We start from the raw sequence: 5847 nt of genomic DNA on the forward strand, positions 1-5847 counted from the left end.
GTTAACCACTGAGCCATGACAGGAACTCCTCAGTGGTTGTTTTTAAGTGCAATTAGAGTAAGACTAAAGTAGCCTTTATTCAAGAGATATAGCACTCCTATCCTAGAAGTCTGAGGTCTATTCAATGCCTAGCTATTCAGTGAGGACTTTTCACTTTTGCTTTTTGGAATTTGAACATTTTTCAGTTTTTGGAAATTGAGCATTTTTCACACACACACACACACCCTCCCCTCCAGCTTACAGCTCCTGGTAATTTTTCTTTCCTTAACTTTATACCACATCTGAAGCTTAGTATTTGCCAATAATTCAGGTAAAAGTCATTAGGATTTTCTTAGTTAAGGGTCCTATTTTCTAACTTGCAAATTTCTGTCACCTCAGTAGCCTTGAACTCAGTTTTCTCAGCTCTGAGACTTCTATGACTTATCCTTCCTTTCACCGTGCCACAGTCCAGATAGTGTTGGTTGTAAGTCAGGATAAACATGAACCAAATCTCTTATTTCTCTTCTACTCTGAGTCATACTCCTTCACTATCTAATGTTTAACATATGAAAATAATTACTTACTATAGTTTTGTCCAGATTTATAGTTGTTTATCATGGGGAATCTAGTCCTCTACTGGTTATTTCAACATTGACGGAAATAATATATTCTCTGGGAGGGCTTTTAACTTATCCAACAGTGTATTTTATAAGTCAAATTTCTTTGACATCTCCCAGTTTATTATTTCTAATTATGGTGAATGTGCATTATGAAATACCATACATTTTTATTTAAAAAGAAATACTTTATGTCCCTTTTGACAATTCAATATAGCCTTCCAAATTTCTTATGAATCAGAAGTTGTAAGAAGATCATTTATGCCTAGCTTATAGCTTTTTTTGTAAGCACTGAAATTCTAACTCATGCTCTTAGCTTCAATATTAATCCCCCAAACCAAATCTGACATTTCAATGACACCAAATAGTGTATAATTAATCCTATGCAAAATGCTATTTCCTTTAATGTGTCCTCCTCACTGTCCCCATTGTTTGGATTAAGACTCATTTTCATCATTCCCAAATATCTCTATAGATATTTCAATAATAATATCTTACATACTATATACAGTTTCTTGGCAGAAGTTTATATTTTTTGTATTTTATTCTATTTATGTTTGTATTGTATTTTTTTTTATCTCCATCACCAAGAATAGTGCCTGGATAATGTAGATTGCTAAAAAAATATTTGTTGACTATATTTTTATTTATGAAAAAAATACTGTCTGCCAGATATGAGTGTGCATCTATTTCCCGTGGAAAATCCTTTATGGGGAGCTAAATTGTGAATAGAAGTTAACTTCATAAGCAGAGCAAATTAAGTAGTTTAATAATCTGGCAACTGTCATTCATCTATAATTGCCAGAATTATCTAATGTTATGCAGAAATATATTTCAATTCAATCAGACCAAAGAATCATCTGATTAGGGTATGTATTCCTAGAAGTAGTGCTAGAAAAACCAAGATCTATCATACAGATTTGTTTTCATTCATTAAATATGAAAATTATTTTAGCAATCACTTTGTCTATAATCCTCATTTATAACATTAAGAAATAGACATCCATGTAATAACCGAAGTTGCCCAGGTTTTTGTTTGTTTGTTTTTCACAAATTCTATACCCTCCAATGGGGGGAGGCGATATATAAATGAAGAAGCCAATTTACATATGACATATATTTACAACTTTGTAATTCTATCAGGTACACTTCATAATGTCTTGGTGAAAATTTTTACAGAGTGGTTTCTAAATTCCATTATAGAATCAAATAATAGAGTTGGGCTTTCAAACATACCTTGAAAATAACTATTACATGCAAAGAAGGGTGAAATTCTTTAGGAGCAAACTAGGGAGGTAGAGATAGTAAGAATGCAATGTATCATGCTTTATAGGGGAGAAAAAATAGACATATCAAAAGTTGAAACTTCAGTAATTAAGATATATGCATACCATACCAGTTTTTCAAAAATAACCTCAAAAGCACATTGAAAACAATCTAGGGACTAGTGTTCACCAATGGGGAGAGAGAAGGAGGAAGGGCAAGATAGGGGGTAGGACATCAAGAAGCAAAAACTATTATGTATAAAAAAAGTAAGCTACAAGGATATATTGCATAGCACAGGGAATATAGCCAATATTCTATAATAACTTTAAACGGAGTATAATCTATAAAAATGATGATTGTACACCTAAACCAATACAATATTGTTAATCACTATACTTAAAAGGAAAGAAATAAATAAAAACATTTACAGATATAGGAAAAAAAGAGAGAGAGAGAAGGTACAGCTTTCCAACACATTAACTCTTTAGGGCTTTCTCAGGATACCAAGGAGCCACCAGAGGCCTCAGAGTTTATATGCAACTCTGAAATTCAAGCAATTTGCTTTTTCCCATTTTCCTATAATAATATTTATAAATCAAATCAAAGATAACTCGACATAAATTTCTACCCTTGTCCATGTTTTCTTCTACTCTGCTTAATTTCCTGTTTACTGCAGGAAACAAAATTGAACATAAAACTACGTATATTCCATGTTCTGCTTGTCACAGGCTGTGAAAATCAATTCAACTGTCACATATTCACCATGTACTAGACACTGAAAGAGGAGATGTGGGAGCTAGAAAAAAGGTCAGGTGATATCCTCTCCTTCACAGTAGACCCTTTTCTGGATGGTCCTCTCCGTGCCTACACAGCGGGGCTCTTGAGTGCTGGGAAGGTCCAACACCACGTCTATTCTTAGTTCTGACACCACAGAGGGGAAACTTGCAAAGCAGAGGGAACTCTGGTCCTGATTTAGTGTAGCTGATAGTAAGTGGACTCCACCTGAGTCTGAGGTGATTCCACCAAGGAACAACTGACTCAAGAGAACATACGGCCCAGAGTAGCCAAAAAGTACAAGTCATATTCCAAATGCCCACAGTGCACAGGCTGTCACCCTGAAGGTGGTAAAATTAAAAAATAAAAGGTTTTTGGAGGACTTAACTTTCTCCTGGAAAAGGGGGAGAGTCAGTTGCCTCGTTTGGTTGCTCCGTCTTTATCTTTGGCACAGGAAGTAAGAAGCCGCTAAGTAAAGCCCGCAGAAAGGAAACGAACATGGAGTTGCCAGAGGACCCTTGGAGTGGAAAAGAGGCCCACACCATCAGTCAGGATACTGCTGCCAGCGGTGACAACGCCATTCACCAGACCAAGGTCCTTCTTGAAAGTGAACCCACACGATCAATGGAGGCTGGTAGGCAAAGGAGCAGCCACAGGCAACCATGAGTCTCTACGTAAAGTACAGAGGCCGGATGAAGCCCGCAAAGGAGGACATGAGTCCAACAAACTCCACAGCCACGCCCAGGACAGCAGTTTTCCGACAACCAAACATGTCTGTGAAGACGCCGGCAGAGGAAAATCACCCCCAGGTTGGGAAAACTTACCCACGCTGTGTTGACAACCACTTTGTCCTCATCCTTGGACCCAAAGGTCTTCCGCAAGCACGCGAAGAGCACCCTGAAGGCGCCTTTGCCTCACATGGCCGCCAGCTGCACCAGCCAGCCCCAGCTGCCCTCAGGCGGCTCAGAGAACTGGGGTCTGGCGCCTGCTGACTGGGCAAGCTCTACCGCCACCTTCTTGGCAACGCTTGCCACTGCGGGGTCGTCAGGGGTTCCAGGGCCCCCCAGCAGCCCAGCGGCCTCTTGGCACCGGGTCCAGAGCTGCGCCTGGCGCTGCCCCACCAGGGGGCGGGCTTCCCCTCAGGCAGCACCAAGGCCTCAGGTGGCCGCTCTAGCCGACGCCAGGGGAGTGGGAGGGGCCGAGTTCCGGCAGCTCAGGGCGCAACCGCGGAGCGGGGCTGGGCCGCGACCTGGAGGCAGTGCAGCACCAGTGAGCCGCTACGCAGGGATGGGTCCTCGGGCCCAGTTCTCGGTCTTAGCACCCCTACGTTTTGCTTTTTGCTGATGCTTAGCAAAAATCTAGGCAAAAGTGGCTTGCTGCTTGGTACTTTAATCACAATAACTGTTAGTTTTTGAGTGTTATGTCAAATGTTTGACAATTCCTTCACCTTTTGACTGAAAAATGCGTAACTTAAAACTTAGAAGTTGAGAATTATGTTTTATTCAGCGAATTTTCTGAGGACTTAAGCTGGGAAAACACCTTCCCAGAGAGGCTGCTCAGAAGAGGTAAGGGAGGAGTTGGGTATATAACAGTTTTTGCAATAAAACCAGGTAGTCGGAACATCAAAAGATTACTGTTAATTAAAGAAAACCAGACAGCTCTAGTGTGTTTTTTTGTTTGTTTGTTTTTGTTTTTTTTTTTTTAGGTTAGCACTTTTCAGTGTATGGAAAGATTCTAGAGTCTGGGGGGAATCATTGAAATCATTCCTTTGTTATGCATATTAGCTATCTGGGATCATATCCTTTTCTTACCCATCCTGAGTCCTCTCAGGTGCATAGTTGCCAGGCGGCTGCAATAGCCAAGGGTTTGGCAGCCTGCAGCCCCATTGTCTATATCCCCAGTTCCTTCAGGGCTCATCATGTGGGGCCACAGTAGTGACTAATGGCTTGATGGTGGCAGCATTCTTTGCTGATATAGAAGGCAACATCTGCACAACAAATATTTCCTAAGTTCCTACTATATGCCAGGCAAATTCTGGGACTCTGGGAAAAAGATTAGTAAAAAAATAAAATAATATTTCTCACTCTCACAGAGATACCCTCCACTGTTCTTCAGCTGCCTTACCAAATCATCTCATTTGGATCCTTCTGAGGACAACAGTATCGTGAGTACCGAGAATGATTTTAAATATTAGCTCTCCTCCAAAATTGTTGGCCTGTTTCATCTTGACTTTCTCCATATAAAATAGTCATTTGTCTCTTTAATATTCAAATGTGTTTTTCTTCCAAAAGCATAGACAAAACCAAGTAAAGAAAAAATACTCCTAGGAATCTTAAGCATTTTTGGTTTCTCTCTACCTTTTTCTCTTTCATCAGTTCTCTCTGGTATACAAAAAGATAGACGCATAGCTTTAATGACTATGCATGTCCCTCAAAGAACAATACAAATGCCTGTATTTCAAATGTACTTCAGTTACCTAATAATTAATGACCTAGTTTCCCTTTGTATTAATTTTAATGTGCTGAATGATGTGTTAACGCTGTATAAATTTCAAACAAAAATATTGTAATGCGTGTTGAAGGATCAGATAATTGACTTCATTTTCAGTGTTTCCACTTTTCAAAATAATACAGAGAATAGCTTAACTGGACTTACACAAATACCTATTGGATTTCATTTGCATTGGTGTAAATAATAGTTCTGATATCTGAGCTTTGCAAACCAAATGACAGATGATTGACACATACTATCTCATACTAGCTCCTAACTTGAGAGATTAAGAGCCCTGAAAATCAGGTATTACTTTTGTTTTACACATTAGGAAATTGAAGATTTGTGAAATTTAATAATTGGTCTTTCATCACACAGGTGCTTAGTTATAGAGCCAAAATTTCAATCTCATATGCCTTGCTCCAAACTACATGTGTTTTTCTCACTACCCCGTAGAATCTTGTAGAAACTGAGGTCTCTTTTTTTAAGACATGTAATTATTATTTTAAATGATCTTCTTTAGAATCCATACAATACAAATCAGCTCAAAAAAATACCTTATAAGTGTGTGGTTCAATTGATATATGTTGCTCAGTTAGGCCTCAGCCTACAGATCAGCAGTGAGGCTATGACAAACATGAAATAGCTATAATTCAAGGCAGAATATGGTAAGTTGATGAAGTATCATGGTAATTTAAATAAGGAAAATTTCCCTTCAGTT

The 5847-nt window shown here is 38.9% G+C and overlaps 1 pseudogene; it reads right to left on the minus strand.

Moving 5' to 3' along the window:
* Window positions 1-2689: 2689 nt before the first annotated feature.
* On the minus strand, window positions 2690-4553 carry LOC125137471 (monocarboxylate transporter 10-like; annotated as a pseudogene).
* Window positions 4554-5847: the final 1294 nt, after the last annotated feature.

The sequence above is a fragment of the Phacochoerus africanus genome, chromosome 10 (genome assembly GCF_016906955.1).
Source record: "Phacochoerus africanus isolate WHEZ1 chromosome 10, ROS_Pafr_v1, whole genome shotgun sequence".
Classification (NCBI taxonomy): domain Eukaryota; kingdom Metazoa; phylum Chordata; class Mammalia; order Artiodactyla; family Suidae; genus Phacochoerus; species Phacochoerus africanus.